Source organism: Pinus tabuliformis, chromosome 1_2 (assembly GCF_031772625.1).
Source record: "Pinus tabuliformis cultivar Carrire ecotype Pingquan chromosome 1_2, CPIR1, whole genome shotgun sequence".
Classification (NCBI taxonomy): domain Eukaryota; kingdom Viridiplantae; phylum Streptophyta; class Pinopsida; order Pinales; family Pinaceae; genus Pinus; species Pinus tabuliformis.
This window is the reverse complement of record NC_142298.1, coordinates 204813025-204832242: the sequence shown is the minus strand read 5'-3', so window position 1 is coordinate 204832242 and position 19218 is coordinate 204813025.

The following is a 19218-nucleotide window of genomic DNA, read 5'->3' as shown; positions in this document are numbered from 1 at the left end:
AGGTCAAAAACACCCTAAAAATGATCTCTCTGCCCCTATTTTCACACACAGGAAGCAGTCTTGGGAGATTGAGGTTTTGGAGGGGCAAATGGGCACCAAATTAAGAAATTCCACTTGGGTTGGAAAGTAGATAGGTAGGGATTTCCAACAAGAACACTTGGGTACAATTTGGACTTCAGAAAGTGCCCCAAAATCAACTTCAAAGTGGCGCAATGCACACAGAAATTGGTGCGGTGCACAGAGGTTTTTTGCCCAATTTTTCATCTTCCAGCTTAGAAATTCAGCCAGTTTGACTAGTTTTGCTTTGTGATGTCATTTTTGACCTATCTTGATGTAATTGAGTAAAAATGATGTAATTTTTGCACTTATTTACTTGTTCTAGAAGATTCATTCTCTAAAAGGTGAATATTTTAATGAATGAATCAGTTTCCTACCTTATAGAGGCAATTTGTTTTGACTGCCTAGATTTTAGTGCTTTGTTTAGAATTGGTTGAAACAGCTCCTAGAAGGATGAGCTTGACCCCTAGAGGCAAGGGAATAGGTTGACTTGTCTATATTATGTAATTTCTAAGTCATTTTCAGGGTTGGACTCTTGGGAAAAGCTTGGCACTCTATTGTACATTCTATCTCTACATTTTTGGCTAAGGAAAGACTAAGGTTTTGTAGCACTGTTTGGGATCCATGTGGCTTTATGTTTTGATTGTGTGCTTCTCTGAGTAATTTTAAGTTTATCTAGTGTTATGTGTATCATTTTCTTGCTTCTTCTTCTGAATTTGAAACAAATGAGTGATTAAGGTGGAATCCATAACTGTTATGCTCTGCCTTTGAATTTGTTTAAATTTCCATGTTTTCATCTATTTAAGGAGAATTCTTGAGACTCTCTTGCTCTCCTTAGCTCCTCACCGGTCTGATCTATCCATCTCACTTGCTTTAAAGCATCAAAATGATTGCCTTCCTTGCCCCAATTGAAACTCTGCAGAAACTGTGCCTCATCCCCGAGCCCAATTTGCCTTTCCCATTTTTTCAACAAAAACCCTCAAAAAACCAAATCAAATCCCTACACTTAATAGCTAGCCTAAGATAAGTTGAAAATTTATTCATCTCAAGCCTCATTGATTACCTTTTGCCGAGATCAACCCAGAGAGAGCCCTCTCCTGTCCTCGTAGGGTTAGATACAACGCTGAGCGTGGTTTGATGTGGACCTAGAACCTTGTCTTTTCAGCCTGAGACAAATCTAGGCTCTAACATAGTGGCGACCATACTGGGGAAGAAAATGGTTTGCTTGTTGATGTCATTGGTTTTCTAAGCTACAGACGGAGCCTGAAGTTATGCCAGGTAGCCTTCGAAACACTTTTGCTTTGCATTAGCGCAAGTAGATAAATGCTGCTTCAGTCAATCTTTGGTCTAGCTTGTAATCATGACACTTGATTTGCGAATCACCCCAGTACTTTGAGAATTCTAAGTTTTGGGAGACAGGTTTATAATTTGACAGGCTGATCAAGTTGTTTTTGTTCCTTTGATTTCTTGAAAATAACACGCTGGCTTTAAAGAGATACACCATAGCTAATCCAGATCCAAATCCTCCTCCTTTCTACGAGAATCTAATCTGATTTCAAAAATTGTTCACCAAGAAAGCTCCGTCACTCCCGTGTTCAAATCCCGTTCTTTCCCGGCAATTTTCAAGTATCTTGAAGAGCTTGATTTTGATGAAAAGTTTGAATTGTCATTATTTAAAACCAAGTCTGAAAACGCTCTTGAGTCTATCGTCCCAAATCCGGATTTTCTTTCTGCTCTAGATATTGAAAAATCTAATAAGTCTATTGAAATTTTCATTCTAAGAAAACTCCAAACTAACATTGAGGCTGCAAATATCTTCGATTTCCTAGAAGCTGCATCTGCAACTCTTGGATCTGTCTCAACCCCATCTAGCTCAAGGGTTCCAATGGAGCCGCCTTTCATTCCCACCCTTCCTCCACAGCCTAACATTGCTAATCAAAAGCCTACTGTAAATTCACCTCCGTCTACTCCTTCTACATCCAAAATTGCTTCACCTCCGCATACACCGCCTCATACACCTCACACATCAGCTGCACCCTCTCCTCCAAAATCCCCCGAACCAAATCCACCAAGAGCAATGGCTACTCGGTTTGCACCTCTTGCACTGCCTCAAGTTTTGAATGACATGCCCGCAGATTATCAAATCAAAATTCCTTTGTTTGATGGTATGCCTCAGGGTATCACAGCTCAGCAACATGTGGACAAAATGATGGATTTATTTGATCTCCATGAGATCGATGAAGAAAATGTGACCATGAGGTTATTCGTGCAGACTTTCAGAGGCGAGGTAAGAAAATGGTTCAGAGCTTTGTCGGCCAGAAGTGTTCCTACATTAGAAGAGCTTAAAAGACAGTTTTTGGAATGTTGGGAAGTAAAGAAAGATTTGCTACAAATCACTTCTGAATATACCAAGATCAAGAGAAATTCTGGTGAGTCCATTCAAGACTATTGTATTAGATTCAATGTGGTTTATAATGAAATTCCGGATGATTTAAAGCCAACTAGAAGATCAGCTTTGCTTAAATTCCTGGATGGTTTTGATCCGGACATGGCTTATCAGTTAAGGGAGAGAGATCCAGCTACCTTAGAAGAGATGTAGAAAATTGTCGTTAGTGTTGAGGCAAATTTGAATGACAAGCGAGCTAGAATAAAGCTGAAAAGAAACTCTCAATAAAAGAAGAAGCTTCTACCTCAGATCAGGTGCTCCGCAAGGTAGAAAAGATGATCGAAAGGTTGACACTTGATAAGCCTGAACCATAGATTCGGAATCCTAATTTCCGTGGCCAGCAACAGCCGCAATTCAGGATCAAACAACCTGAGCAGCGAGCATAAGAAACGGCATCACAACAATAGCAAGTAAAGACACCTCTTTAGCAGAATTTTGTTGGCCCCGAAGCTGATGATGAAGACCATGTAATAGGAGAAGAAAATCACTTCTTTACTCCTGATGATATGCCCACATTTATCACTGAAGATGATGAGTATGCAAAAAGTTTAGTTGTACAGCATGATGCAAATTTTATCTTGTTGAATGACACAGCTCTTGAAGAGGAGTCGGATGAGTATCAAAGAGGGTATATGCATGCCTTGTCCACCCAGCAGCGTCAGTATTCATTAAGAAACAGAAATGTCCCCATCAATCCCATCCAAAAGAGAAAGGAAGGTCCAGCATCAAAGAATGAGCCACCGGTTGCACCAAATAAAGGCAAAGAAGTTGTTGATCCTATGCCTAGCAAATCTCCATCAGCAAATGAATGAGTCAATCAGCCCATTGTACCGAAAGACAAAGCTGAGAAGAAAGAGGTTCCAGCCAAAGAGGTAGAGAAGACTTCCACTCTTAGTTTAGAAAATGAAATTTCTAAATTGAAGGTATCCATTCCCTTGACAGAGCTGATGAAGAACAGCAGTTATAGAGGTCAGGTTTCCAAGATTTTGAATTTTGATGCAATGTCTGATATGGTGAGTGTGGAATATGATAAACCTGAGCTGATTTTTGGACCAGCATTAAATGGTGAGTCTCCAGACAGTGATGTGCCTCCTTTTTATATCAGTTTGAGAGTGCATGAGTTTGTGTTAAACAATGCTATGTTTGATTCCGGCACCTCCCACAATCTTATGCCAAAAGCTATCATGGAGAAGTTGGGTTTGGACATCACAAGGAAATACCATGATCTCTATTCGTTTGATTCCAGCAGGGTGAGATGTATTGGGCTTATTAAAGACTTGGTGCTCAGTTTGGATCAGATTCCGGCTAAGAATATTTTGATGGATGTTGTTGTGGCAGACATTCCTCCCCGATTCGGTGTGCTTCTTTCAAGGTCTTGGGGAGCAAAGATCAAAGGAACTATGCAGCTTGATTTCTCCTATGCAACGATACCAGTGTTTGGCCAAATGAGAAAATTGTATCGTGAACAGAAGATGAAATACATGATTACAAGCAAGGAGAAACCAACTAATCATCCGATTAATTATGTACATACAGATCTAGAGTCTTTTGTTTTGTATTCAGATAGTTTCAATGATATTTATAGTCAATTAGTTGTAGCAGATGATATTCCAGAAATAGCAGAGAATTTCAGAGAAGTTTTGAAGAGAGAAGGACAAGAACACGGAAATACCATTCAGCTATCCGAAAAAGATGATGGACAGCAAGCTAAAAAAAAACAGAAGAAAAAGAGTTTCAGCACTTAGAAGAAGAGGAAGATGGCATGTGGACCATGGATTTCAATGGCGCAGTGGGAAATGATGGTGCTAGAATTGGAATTTGGGTACGTAGTCCTTTTTCTGCTCCAAACAAATTGTCGAGTAATGTGCGGGTATGTTCTTACAAACTTGCTTTTGATTTCTCAAACAATGAAGCTGAGTATGAGGCTTTGATTGCTGGCCTAAAGATCCTAAAAAAGTTGAATGCTAAGAGGATTGTTGTATATGGCGACTCTAAATTGGTGATTAAGCAAGTTAAAGGTGAATATCAAGCAAATAATCCTCGGATGCGGGCATACCGGAATGTTGTTCTAGACATCTTGAAGTTGTTTTTAGATTACACTTTGACGTGTGTGCCTCGCATTCAAAATAGTATTGCTGATGCACTTGCTAAGGCAGCAAGTAATTTGAAGATTCCTATGAACTCAAGCAATAAATTTGAAATCCATATAAAGCATCATCCGACTATCCCGGACAATCAGAGATATTGGCAAGTTTTCCAAGATGATGAGGAGATTAATGATTTTCTGCAAAACAAAGGTAAATTCAAAGATACCTCAATTGATGTACAACATGATGATGGTAAAGATGATGTACAGATCAATCAAATGGAAGTGTTGTAGCTCAAGGATAATGTGATTCCGAAAGGCTTGATACCTTTAGAAGAACTCTTTGATGATGATTATGTAGCCCGCAAACCAACATTGCAGCCAATAGAAAAGGGAGTTGAAGACGTGAACATTGGAACAGCCGATCATCCGAAGATGGTAAAGCTGTCCAAAGCATTGCCACCGAAGGTAAAGGCCAAATATATCAGTTTGTTGTCATCTTTTGCCGATGTGTTTGTGTGGGACTATTCTGATTTGAAGACATATGATACAAATATAATCCAGCACACTATTCCTATTAATCCTAATCAAAAACCTTTCAGACAGAAGTTAAGAAGGCTTAATCCAAAATTGTTGTCATCAATTGAGAAGGAGATAAACAGGTTGTACAAATCAGGAATCATTGTTCCCATCCGTTTTTCTGATTGGATATCTAATTTGGTGCCCGTGAGAAAGAAGATCGATGAGATTTGTTTGTGCATTGATTTTCGGAATCTCAACAAAGTTTCATTGAAGGATAATTATCCGCTGCCCAAAATGGATCACATACTTCAGCGAGTATTTGGAGCATCTCGCATGTCACTACTCGATGGTTATTCCGGATATAACCAAATTTTAGTCCATGAAGATGACCAAGACAAAATAGCGTTCACCACTCCGTGGGGAACCTTTCATTACGCCAAAATGCCTTTCGGTTTGAAGAACGCGGGTGCCACTTTTCAACGAGCAATGGACTTGGCTTTCGCAAATGAGAAGGATGTCTTCTTGGTTGTCTACCTTGATGATTTGATTTTGTTTTCCAAATTAGATGAAGAACACTTGTATCATTTGAAAATTGTCTTTGAAAAGTGCAGAAAATATGGTGTGTCGTTGAATCCTAAGAAGAGCTTGTTTTCCATGGATGAAGGCAAACTACTTGGGCACATTATCTCAAAAGATGGCATCCGTATTGATCCAGCACGTGTGGAAGCAATTCAGCAAATTGACCTGCCCCGGAATAAGAAGGAGATTCAATCGTTTAATGGTAAGATGAATTTTATGTGCTGCTTTGTTCCTAATCCTGCTGAACATCTTAGGGAGATTACAAACATGCTTAAGAAGGACAGCCAAGTGTCGTGGATGGAAGAGGCTGTAAAATCTTTCAATTTAGTAAAATTGGCTCTTTCTTCATCTCCGGTTCTAATCAGCCCAGATTATACTCAGGATTTTATATTGTTTTCATTTGCTTCGGAGCATACTATGGCAGCTGTGTTAATGCAGAAAAAAGATGAGCATGAGAGACCCATTGCTTTCTTCAGCCGGACTATAAGAGATGTTGCTTTGAAATACAACATTATCGAGAAGCAAGCCCTTGCACTTGTAAAAGCACTGAAAGATTTCCGTGTGTACATTCTGGATTCCCATATTTTAGCTTATGTTCCTAATGCTGCTATCAAAGATGTTTTGGTCCAGACCGATCCTGAAGGAAGACGTGGCAAGTGGATAGCAGCTTTGCTGGAATATGATGTGGAGATTAGGCCCACAAAGCTTGTTAAAGGTCAGGGATTGAAAAAGTTGATGGCTGAATCAAATCTGCACATTTTAGATATAAATATAATCGCTACTATGTCCAATGAAAATGAGGAAAGGTCGTCACTTCAGGTATCAGAAATGTTTGTTCTTTCTCCATGGTATTCAGATATCATATATGTCCTTCAGAATTTGTCCACACCACTGGGTATGGCTAGAAACAAGGCTAGAACTCTTAAGTTAAAGGCTGCTAAGTTTTGTATTTTGAATTCAGCACTTTATTGGAAAGATCACGGTGGCATTTTGTTAAATTTTTTGGTGGAAGAAGAAGCGAAGCAGGTCATGGAGGCTTTCCATAAAGGAGATTGTGGCGGTCACCTTTTTTGGAAAACAACGGTAAATAAAATTCTAATGGCAGGATACTATTGGCCGACATTGTTTGTTGATGTGTTCAAGACTGTTAAGAGCTGTCATAACTGCCAGATTTTTGAGGGAAAACATAAATTACAGCCTTTGTCGCTTAATCCCATTGAGGTGGGTGCCCCTTTTCAGCAGTGGGGATTGGATTTCATTGGTGAAATTCATCCTTCTTCTTCAGGTCAGCATAGATGGATCCTCACAGCGACAGATTACTTCACGAAATGGATTGAAGCAATTCCCACTAGGCAAGCTACGGATGCGGTAATAATTTCATTCCTTGAAAATAATATTTTGTCTCGTTTTGGTTGCCCGAATAAGTTAATCACTGATAACGCAGCAGCGTTCAAGTCAAAAAGGATGGTTGAGTTTTGTAGTAAATATCATATTACTTTGGGGCACTCAACCGCCTATCATCCACAAGACAATGGATTAGCGGAGTCTTCCAACAAATCTTTGGTTAATATCATTAAGAAGATGTTGAAAATCAACAAGAAGAGTTGGCATAAGAAGCTGGTCCATGCACTTTGGGCAGATCGTGTGAGTCAAAAGAAATCCATTGGTATGTCCCCCTTTAAGTTAGTTTATGGAGTTGATACAGTGTTCCCTACCTTGCTTGCCACTCCGGTAGTCAAACTTCTTCAAGAGGCTGGTAGTGAAGAGGATCCAATGCAGAGAAGACTAAATCAAATGATCCACTTGCAGCAGACACGGGAAGATGTTTTTCAGAACACATTCAAGTTGCAGGAGAGAATTAAAAATATATATGACAGAAAAGCAAAGGCGGACACATTTCAGTTGGATGATGTGGTTTTAAAGTGGGATGCAAGGAATGAGGAAAAGGGCAAGCACGGCAAGTTTGACAATCTCTGGAAAGGTCCTTTTAAGATTGCAGCATATCGGGGTCAGAATGCCTTTCTTTTGAAGGAGATGAACGGGGAAGATTGTCAAGGAGGGCCGGTCAATGGTCGGCTGCTCAAGCAGTACCTTTTTTGAGTTATTTCTACTATTATCATTGTCATTGTAAATACCATTCTATTTCAGTTTCACTGCAAGTGTGTGCTGTGATCTTTTCTTCAGTCTGGGGCCCGAAGTGAAGGCTATAATTCTGAAGAAAGATTTCAATTTTGAGTTCAGTTTGTCGAGTCAGTTTTTCAGTTATGTTAGTTTTATTATTGAGTCGTTTTGAGTCAAGTTTCAGTCAAATAAATTGAGTCAAGTTTGAGTCAAAATCTTGTATTGTTTATCGAAATAATGACTCCATAGTCCAATGGATGAAGGCATTGTCTAGCACTTCCAGAGATCTGCCATTCTTGGCACCTCCAAGGAGCTACCATCCCCATTGGAGCCAATGTTAGAGTCGGTCTGGTCATCCCTCCGTCAGAGATCTAAATCTTTTTGAATTTCATGTTTAGGTGTCCCATCTCTCTTGACTAGTTGCATTTCGTTAGGAGCATGCCATAAATCTGACTGAAGGGCTTTTGTCATTCATTCCCCTCATGCTTTGCACTGATGGCTTAGGTCTGTCGATCAAAATCAAATCTTAAAAGTCATTTGCAGTCCTTGTTTCAGTTTCTAGGTCATAACAGTCATTTTAGTCATTAGGTCTAGGGTTAGTCAAGTTGGTCTTCGACAAAGTCTAATAAAGCCAGTAGGCCAGAGGGAGGTTCTTGATGAAGTTCCTGATAAGTTATTATTTCAAAGATGTTTATCGTCATATAGATGGATTATGACTTTTCTTCAAAACTCTGTTTTGAAGACAAGTTGACATTTTGTTATTTGTAATAATTTTCAAAAAAAAATCAATTCTTGAATTCTTCAGGCACAGCCCTAGTCTCCTTTGCCAAATCCCATGTCAGCTATCCCTGCAAAAAATTGCCAAAAAATTCATCATTTCAACCCAAAATCAAGGAGGAAACAAAAAGGTCAGAGTTCTATTAATTGTGAAAAAGTGTCAAATTCAAAACATTACAAAATGGGTTTTGAAGAAGTAAAAATCAAAACCATCTCTTGTCAAGATATTTCTCAAAGCTATTTATTCCTTCGCAACAAGTGTCATTCAGAATCCAAGGGCGAAATCGTGTTTTGAAAGTGTAATAGAAAAACTGTGTTTGAAAGAGGTCGACTGTGTGAGTTTAAGGTAGCGCAGTGCATATAACAGGTGGTGCGGCGCACTGGAAGTGTGCGGCGCACTAGGGATTTCCACCTAGTGTTAATTTGAACGGGCGCGACGCACATAGAGAGCACGGCGCACTGGGTTTTTGGCACGGCGCACACGGTTCAGAGCCCGAAATTGTGTCAAATCTCTTCAAATTGCTCATCCCTTGCGTGGAGTTGTCAGGTAGGGCCTTCTATTTTGACATTGCTTCAAATTTTGTGATAAGTAATGGTGGTGTAGGGGTGATAAAAGTTGAAACAACAATTCAAGCCCTCTTTCTATAAACACAAACAAATTTGCTGCCAGCATTTCAAAGCTCACAATTTTGTCACCAAGGACTCTCCTTCTTTCCCATTTCTCCCTTGTTTCCTCATTTCCTACCCCCCCCCCCCCACTAAACTCATCAATCCTACATTCAAATCCCAAAACCCCAAAACCCTAGCCCTTATAAAAATCTCCTCAACCCTATACAACTAATCCCAAACCCTAAACCTTATTCCTATATATAAAATCCCCCTCCTCTCCCTAATTAAATTTATTTCAATATTCCCTAATCCCCTACTATTTTCCCCTTCCTAACATTCCCTGGTTACATTTGTTTTTCCCCTTGGTGGCAAAATCACAACACAACAGTTTTTTACATCAAAAAGAGCAGTCCAAGTACAGTTATATACAGCAATAGCTTTGTCTTCAAGGTATTTTGTACAACAGTCATGGCATCTGAGCATTCATCGGACTCAATAATAGAGTTCAGGCTTCTGTGATCCATATCAATTTAGAGAGATTTTTCGGCGAAAATCACATGGAATACCATTTGTCGATGCGTTTCGAACCAACAAGTGTGGTTCATCATCAGGACAAGTTGAAGAAACAGATCCAGCTAAGCAAGTTAAATAGGTAGAACGGAGCCTCTTGACCAACGGCTAGTTTGACTCTAGGACCGGGGTCAAAAATATTTTATTAGCTTAGTTAGTAAGAATTAGGACTAAAACATATTATTGAAGGGTACTTAGTTCAAAAATATTAATAAAAAAATAGAAATTAGTTAAATAATGGACCCTAAAAGCAATATATAAAATAATCTTATTTAAAAATATTATTAAAAATTATAAAATAATAATAAATAGATGCATCAAAGACCTAACAAATGTCAAAACGAGGTTAGGTTAGTTAGGAAAAAATTAGTTAAAAATATTCACAATAAAACTAATAAATAGATAAATGAAAATTAAATTAAAAATAAATAAGTAAATAAATCAATAAATAAATTAGTTACTACGAAAAACATAAAAATAATAATAATAATAATAATAATAATAATAATAATAATAAATAAATAAAATAACAATAAAGATAAAATACTCAAAATAAATTAAAATGAATAAAAATAAAATAATCAAATCAAAAAACAAAGGACCTAAAAATTAAAAGCCTATAAATATAATTAAAAATTATCAATTAATTAATAATAAAATGGAAGAAAACCACAGAGGTTAGGTTAGTTAGAAAAATAAGTCAAAATAAAATAAAAATAAAAATAAAAATTAGTTAAAAATGGTAATAAGAATAAAATAAATAAGTTAGTTAGAAAAAATTAGTTAAAAAGTCTCAGAAAAAATCACAAATGGTATTCCATGTGATTTTCGCTGAAAAATCTCTCTAAATTCATCGGACTATGAGGTGGAAACCCAAAGTGATTCTCCCTTGGAAGAACAGACACCCTGGAGGCCTCATAAAAGTGGAAAACATGTTAGGGAAGAACCAACCACCCTTACAAAATTGCAGGCCTGCCCTCTCTCTATGCAGAGTTTTCAACATCAGCCATGCTATGAGTTTTGTCAAAAGGTGGCTAGTGTCCAATTTCATCATGAGTTGGCTCGTCTTTTTGTGTTGCACTTGCACGGAGATCAGGCTATCTTGGCTGGTGTCACCTTCACACTTACACCATAATCTGTCTCATTAGCAACCGGTATACCGAACATTGGTGAACCATGGCATAAGAAACAAAAGATTGACCGGCAGCATTATGAGCCATACATCAAAACCGGTTTCTTGAGGCAGCTCAAGAGAGTTTCCCGTTCTGGTATCTGAAAGATGAATATGCTCCACTAATGATATTGATCATGAAACATTTCAGCTGTGAGGGACAGTGCTCTCGTCTTTATGCTTATCACATCAAGTTGCTCATGCATTTCACCAGGGTACGGATGATGAACATTCCGTATTTCATTTGCCGGAACATAGAGAGGATGACCACCTTTATACAACATAAAACCCCTCAGCAGCAACTTAACAGTGTATATCATTTTGATCTTATTAAGATTTTGGTGGTTTATCAACTTGAATTGCAGGGCATCACTTGGGATGATTTCATCTCTCGTGACTTCTTTAGAGCTTCACGAGGAGTATCAAAGGTAAAGCATGAGGGTGAACCTTCTCATCAATATGAGCGCCATGAGACTGCTAGTGTGCCAGTATTCATCACATATCAGAGAGGCACCAGACATTTGTTTGCAACGGAAAAGCGAGTGTTATCTCCACCCGGGGTGGAAGGGGCCTCACTTCCTCCATCAGCATCACAGGTACAGGACAAAGGCAAGAAGCCAATGCAGGGTGAGGGGCCTTCAGGTGAGCCATCAGGTGAACGAGAGACCGATTTCATTCTCCTTCATGATGATGATACAGATACAGGTCCACAAAGCGCCAAACTTAGAGAGATCATCCAGGAGCAACAATCAGAGATCGAAGCCTTATCCCTTGACTTGGAGAGGGCTAAGTGGACCATGAAATACTTGGAACAGAGGAACAAATAGCTTGAGGATCAGCAAGCGATCATGGAGCTACAAAACATTTGTGAGCATCGCCAAGCTACACAAAGGAGAAGAGTTGAGCTCACGTCATTGGAGCAAGAGATTAATGAGGATCGGGAGGAAAATCTTGAGAGAGTTAACATGCACTTAGAGAGGTTGCTGGACAAGGCCGAAAAATACCATGCACTGCTGAGACACATGGCTTTTCACTACATGTCACGAAACAAAATGTGCAAGGCCCAAATCAGGAATTTGAAGGCGAAATTGAGGAAGGCAATCAAGCAGCAAAAGAGGCAAAGGGAGCTCGAACGTCTTCAGATATTGGCCAAAGCCTCTTTAGCCCAGCATAACACTTGAAAAGGAAGCTCCAGCCCAAATTTCAAGAAATTTGGGGCATTTTTTGTATTTTTGGAAATTTTTGTACAAAAAAAAGGGTTTTTCTCCCTGTGCACCGCGCCAAATGCAAAAAAAAATTATAGTTTTGGGTTTTTCATGAAAAATCATGACTGTTGGTGCATGGCCAAGAAGTTTGGGCAAGTTTTGAGTCCTCGGGAGGACAAAAACACCCTAAAAATGACCTCTCTGCCCCTATTTTCACACACAGGAAGCAGTCTTGGGAGATTGAGGTTTTGGAGGGAAAAATGGGTACCAAATTCAGAAATTCCACTTGGGTTGGAAAGTAGACAAGAAGGGATTTCCAAAAATCACACTTGGGCTCAATTTGGACTTCAGCAAGTGCCTCAAAATAAGCTCCAAAGTGGTGCGACGCATACAAAAATTGGCACGACGCACAGAGGTTTTTTGCCCAATTTTTCATCTTCCAGCTCAGAAATTCAGCCAATTTGACTAGTTTTGCTTTGTGATGTTATTTTTGACCTATCTTGATGTAATTGAGTAAGCATGATGTAATTTTGGCACTTAGTTACTTGTTCTAGAAGATTCATTCTCTAAAAGGTGAAAATTTAATGAATGAATTAGTTTCCTACCTTATAGAGGCAAGTTGTTTGACTGCCTAGATTTTAGTGCTTTGTTTAGAATTGGTTGAAACAACTCCTAGAAGGATAATCTCGACCCCTAGAGGCAAGGGAATAGGTTGACTTGTCTATATTATGTAATTTCTAAGTCATTTTCAAGGTTGGACTCTTGGGAAAAGCTTGGTACTCTATTGTACATTCTATCTCTGCATTTTTGGCTAAGGAAAGACCAGGGTTTTGCAGCACTGTTTAGGATCCATGTGGCTTTATGTTTTGATGGTGTGCTTCTCTGAGTAATTGTAAGTTTATCTAGTGTTATGTGTATCATTTTCTTGCTTCTTCTTCTGAATTTGAAACAAATGAGTGATTAAGGTGGAATCCAAAATTGTTATGCTCTGCCTTTGAATTTGTTTAAATTTCCATGTTTTCATCTGTTTAAGGAGAATTCTTGAGACTCTCTTGCTCTCCTTAGCTCCTCACCGATCTGATCTATCCATCTCACTTGCTTTAAAGCATCAAAACGATTGCCTTCCTTTCCCCAACCGGAACTCTGTAGAAACTATGCCTCATCCCCGAGCCCAATTTGCCTTTCCCATTTTTTCAACAACAACCCTCAAAAAACCAAATCAAATCCCTACACTCAATACCTAGCCTAAGATCAGTTGCAAATTTATTCATATTGAGCCTCATTGATTACCTTTTGCCGAGATCGACCCGGAGAGAGCCCTCTCCTGTCCTCGTAGGGCTAGCTACGAGATTGAGCGTGGTTTGAGGTGGACCTAGAACCTTGTCTTTTCAGCCTAAGACAAATCTAGGCTCTAACAGGTAGTATATTTTTCTTTTAGCAGTCTTGTTGGTTGTAGGTGTTGTTGAATACCGAGAATGGTGTTCCCCCAAGGGGGAGGGTTCTATAACAACCCGGGTAAAAAATACATGTAATAAAGTTGATAAAGGCAAAATAATAACCAAAGTCATGGGACACGTATTCCAAGTTGAATGTTGAGAAAAACATCCTAGTGTGGGTGTTCATTTGCTTTATTATGGTTAAGTAAATTGGAAAAGGCAATAAAGGCTTTGGAAACGAATGTGGCATTAATTAGCATTTTATTTATGAAAATAATGGAAATTAGGAGAAAAGGAAGGTGAAAGGTCACAGGTTGCATGTGAGGAGGAAAATGAAGGAAAATAATGGAAAATTGAAGAAAATAAAAGCCTCATTAATAAAAAAGGCTTTTGAGGATCTTTTGGTACCTTTTGTCAGTTCAGTTTTGGATCTCTCTCTCTCTATTCTCTCTCTCTCTCTCACTCTTGGACACATAGAGTTTTCTTGGAGCACTCTAGCATTGGATCATGTAAAGCAAACAAAAGACCAAAAAGGTAGAGGAAATCAAAGATCAAGGAAAATAACAATCAAGCAGCTACAGCAGGATTATTTGTAGGTATTGATTTTCATGTGAGATTTCCTTGCTATATTTGGCATGCATGTGCGTATTTGGTTCTATTTTTGTCATTGGCAAGGGTTTTTCCAGGTGTGACAACGTTCTTCAGCCTTGACTTGCCATTTCCAGATAGCCATGGTGTGATGGGTTCCCTTGTATTTGTTTGAGCTAGATTGCTGGATGCTTTCAAAACAAAGTGAGGTGGTATCTGCAGGAAAGAACACATGGCCTAGTAATCACTTAACTGAACTTGGTTTGTCGTAAAGTAGGATAATGTGTGCCTCGCTAGGCCTAGGAACCCTCAACTGGTGAATGGAAGGATATATGGTAAATCCTAGAGGTGGGTGCCCTCAATCACGCCTAGGAATCCTTTACCATTGAATGGTGGGATATACGGTAAATCCTGGAGGGTGGAGTCTCGATTAGGCCTAGGTATCCTTGACTATTGTATGGTAGGATGTACGCTAAAGCCTAGAGACTAGGAGACATGGTGTAGGTGGATAACTCTGGTGGCATCCATGGTTGTTTAGGGCCTAATGATCTAGTGGGGATTGCAATAAAGCCTGGTTCTATTGATGAGGGTGAGGTGATGTAGCCTCAAGAAGCCTTGGTTTATATGGTTATGAGTCCCACATTCATGCTTGGAATATGGCATGAGGCTGATTGGCTAAAAGAAAGATTTGGTTCAACCATCTATGGTTGGGTGGTTCATGGAAGTCCCATACCTAGTTGTCTTATGCATTCATTAATAAGAGATTCTTCTATTTTGTATTTCATGTGTAAATGAGCTAGTTTATATCTGGATTTTATGGTTGTTATATCCTTGTATTTCTCTTGGTTATATGTTGGTTATGAGTATGTTTTATGATAGACTTGATGTATGGCTCTCATCATGTTTTGATTTGTAAATGAATGTACAATGAATATTTGACCTAATAGATGATAATGCAGCTAATGTGATAAGGCATCAATGATTCTTGGTGATTCTCAAATAATTATGAGACCCCTCTGCTAAGATTTGTTGATATGACATGTATATTTCATATTTGTGACATGTCTGACGAAATGCCTGTCAGGATAATAGGGGTCAGATCAAGTCCTTGTTCAAGTATTTACATCAGTATCATTCTTATGATGTTATTTTTCATTTCTAGAAGTTTCATGAAGTTTTGGGAAATGGCCTGAGACCTAGCCCTAAAAAAGTGGCACAAAATCTGGGGAGCGACTGAGGCTCTAGATCAGTAAAATGTCAAGTTACCTCACGGATTGGTCACGTAGAAGGGTTTGTTGGCTCTTGAAGGTTATATAACATGTGTAGAAGGTCAGATTGGTTGCATTTTGTTGGTTCCACTTCCTTAATTGTACATGGGGATTTGAATCACATCATAGTAGCCTCTCGCCACATGTTTACCCCGACAAATCAGTTAACCTAGGTAAATGTGGGATGAGGGTGTTACAATGATGTAAATGTTGCATCGAGATATGTTATAAAGCTCCATACAATGCATTTGTTTTGTTGGTTTATAAGTGTCATTGGACGCCGAGGACGGTGTTCCCCCAGGGGGGGTTTGTAACATCCCTGGCTAAAAAATCCATGTAAGAATGGCACTGACATACGTCGCACTCAGCTACAAAAGTAAGAATGTCTTTTTTCATGCCTGTCCAAAAGAATGAACATCAAGTGCCAGCATAAGTCTTCTGAAAGCCTAAATGGCCTGCAGTGGGAAATGAGTGCAACTCCGCCAAAATGCGACTTTTGAGTGTGGATGTTAGTGATATCACGACTCTATCCTTGTAGCGAAGAATCTCATCCTGCCAAGAGTAGCCCACTATGGAATTTGGATCCACCTGCAATTTATTAATGAGTTGGGAGAGCAAAGGATGTGTAAACCATTCCTTGCAAGCCTCTTCAATCCATTCTAGAATGGGAAGGGAGATTGCGAGCAGGGTGCTTTCCTCCTCAAATTGGCGTGATAATGTATCTGCTACGACATTTTCGCACCCTTTCTTATAAATTATCTCATAATCATATCACAAAATTTTGGCGAGCCATTTATTTTGTTGTGGCGAGGATAGGCGTTCCTCCAAAAAATATTTAAGGCTTCGATGTTTTGTGTGGATTTGGAAACGTCGCCCCAATAAGTATGGTCACCAGGTATCTACTGCATGTAAGATGGCCATCATCTCCTTCTCATGGGTAGATTGTCCCAGATTTTTCCCACTTAAGTGTTGGCTAGTGAAGGCCAAGGGTCGACCTTTTTGCAATAAGACCGCCCCAATTCCCATACCTGAAGCATCACATTCAATCACAAAAGATTTGGTGAAGTCAGGTAGTGCTAATACGGGAGTGGAACACATGGCATGTTTGAGAGCTATAAATGCCTGTTGTGCTTCATCATTCTAAAGAAATGAATTTTTCTTGAGAAGGTGAGTGAGGGGTCTAGAAATGCGACCATAATTGCGGACAAATTTGCAATAGTAGCCCGTGAGACCCAAAAATCCTCTCAAGTTCTTCAAGGTCTTTGGTTGAGGCCAATCCTGCATTGCCTAGGTCTTTTTGGGGTCCACCCTGACACCTTCACACCCCACAATGTGGCCCAAATACTCAACTTCTTCCATGCCAAAAGAGCACTTGGACATCTTCACAAATAATTTATGCTTCCGAAGCAGTTGCAAGAGCAGATCTACATGTTGAAGATGTGTGGCCCAGGTGCGGCTGTAGATGAGGATGTCATCAAAGAAAACAAGGACAAATTTTCTGAGATATGGTTTGAGTAGGTGGTTCATGAGGCTCTGAAAAGTGGATGGGGCATTACAAAGACCAAATGGCATGACCAGGAATTCATAATGGCCTTCATGAGTTTGGAAAGTAGTCTTTGGAATGTCTACTTCTTTCATGCGAATTTGGTGATAGCCCAAGCGAAGGTCAAGCTTAGTAAAGAATTGAGCCCCATTTAGTTCATCCAGCAAATCATCGACAACCGGGATGGGAAATTTATCTTTTATCGTCAACTTGTTGAGGGCCTTGAAATCTGGACACATACGCCATTCCCCATCTTTCTTGAGCACCATGACCACAAGCGATGAATAAGGACTAATGCTAGGATGAATGACGCTTGCTTCCAAGAGTTCCTTGATGATTTTTTCAATTTCATTCTTTTGGGCGAACAAATATCTATATGGGTGCACATTTGGTGGTTGGGCCCCTGGGACCAAAGTAATGCTATGATCATGTTCCCCTCTCGAGGGTGGAAGCTCATGAGGCTTGTCAAAGACTGGCAGATGGTTGTTTAAGATCTGTTGCATCTCAGGATGAATATGAAGAGAAGTGGGTTCGAAGGCCTGGATGGCATTAAATTGGGCTATAACTCCATGGTGGCCCTTTTTTAACAATTTTTCCATCCTATGTGAGCTGATGATAGAGGGAGCACCCATCTGGAGTCCGTGGAGGGTATGTGTGTGGTTGTTCTGCTTAAAGCTCATATATAACTCCTAGAAATCCATTGTGATTGGGCCGAGTGTGTGGAGCCATTCAGCACCCAAGACAATGTCACACCCTCCCATGTGTATGGAAAACATGTGGGTCTTTAACTGATAATCCCCCATTTGAAGTTTGACATTTTCACAGCGGCCTTCACATTTCATTGTCCCCCCATCAGCAATTTGGACCTGGAAATTAGAGACTACTCTGATAAAACAATGCACTGCTTCAGCGACTCTTTGATGGATAAAGTTATGCATACTGCCACTATCAATCAAGACTACTACAGGGCGATGCTTAATAAAACCTCTGATTTTGAGAGTTTGTGGAGAAGAAATCCCTGCCACAGCATGAAGCGAGATAACTGATTCATCAGGTGTAGATGGGAGCGCATTGTCTAGCTGGTTGTCCTCATCTTCCTCCTTTGGTTCCTCAAATGGTGGGGCTTCCTCTGATGAACTGTGATCAGTAGCATCAATTTGAAATAATTTGTGTTCCTTGCATTTATGCCCTGGGGAGTATTTCTCATCACAGTAGTAACATGGTCCTTGCTTTCTTCTTTCCACCATTTCTGCTGGTGACACCTTTTGAACCTTAAGTGTTTGGGTAGTGCTTGGAGCCTAGGTGGGGTGACCCTTGGCTATGAAATTTGGACGATTTGACTGAGCCGCTAATGCTCATTCTACTTCACAAGCTATCTTGCAAGCATCCAACCATGAGATTGGGTGTTGCAGTCAGACGTGGGCATGTATGGCTTCTTTGAGACCACTAATAAAACATTCCAAGTAGAACTCGTCTCATAGACCTCCTGTGTGGAAGGCTAAGGCTTCAAAGGCTGTAATATATTCTTGCACTGTTCCTGTTTGGAGGAGCTTAGTAAGACGACCCAAAAAATTAGATTTATGGTCGAAGCAATCTGTAAGGGCTTTTACGAATACCTGCCAAGTCACAGGCCTTCCATAGCAACGTTGATGCCACTGCCACCATTGCCATCTTTCGTTGTCCAAGTACATGCTACCCACACTTAGCTGAGTCGCATCATCTCAGATGTGATTCAATGTGAAATATTGCTCCATTTGTGCTAGCCATGTGGTTGGATGAGAGCCATCAAATTTATACATGTCTAGCTTGGGTTGTCGCGGCTAGGTCTCTTGGTGGATTCCAAAGAGGTGAAGAGAATGGCTAGACTCACCCTCAATGTTTTCATTAAAAGCACATGCCTCCGATTGTTCCCCCAACTTTCCCTTTATGATTGTGCCAGCTAAGGTCTGGATCGTCATCATTAATGCATCCAACTTTTGTTCAAGGGTGTCGATCTCCTCATTGGCCATAGCTTGAGCTCTGGTTTGTACCATGCATCAATCCGGTGCACTTGTCGTTACTGTGAAAAAAATAAATAAAATTTGGGACCACCCAAAATTTTTGATGCTAACAAGTGAATGGTACCACCTTGCTCAGCTCATCGACCTGATTCTTATGGGATAAGTCTCCTATAAGCATCCCAGAAAAGTAAATTATGCCCAATGTCCTGCGAGAATCACACCCAGGTATAGGGGCCCACA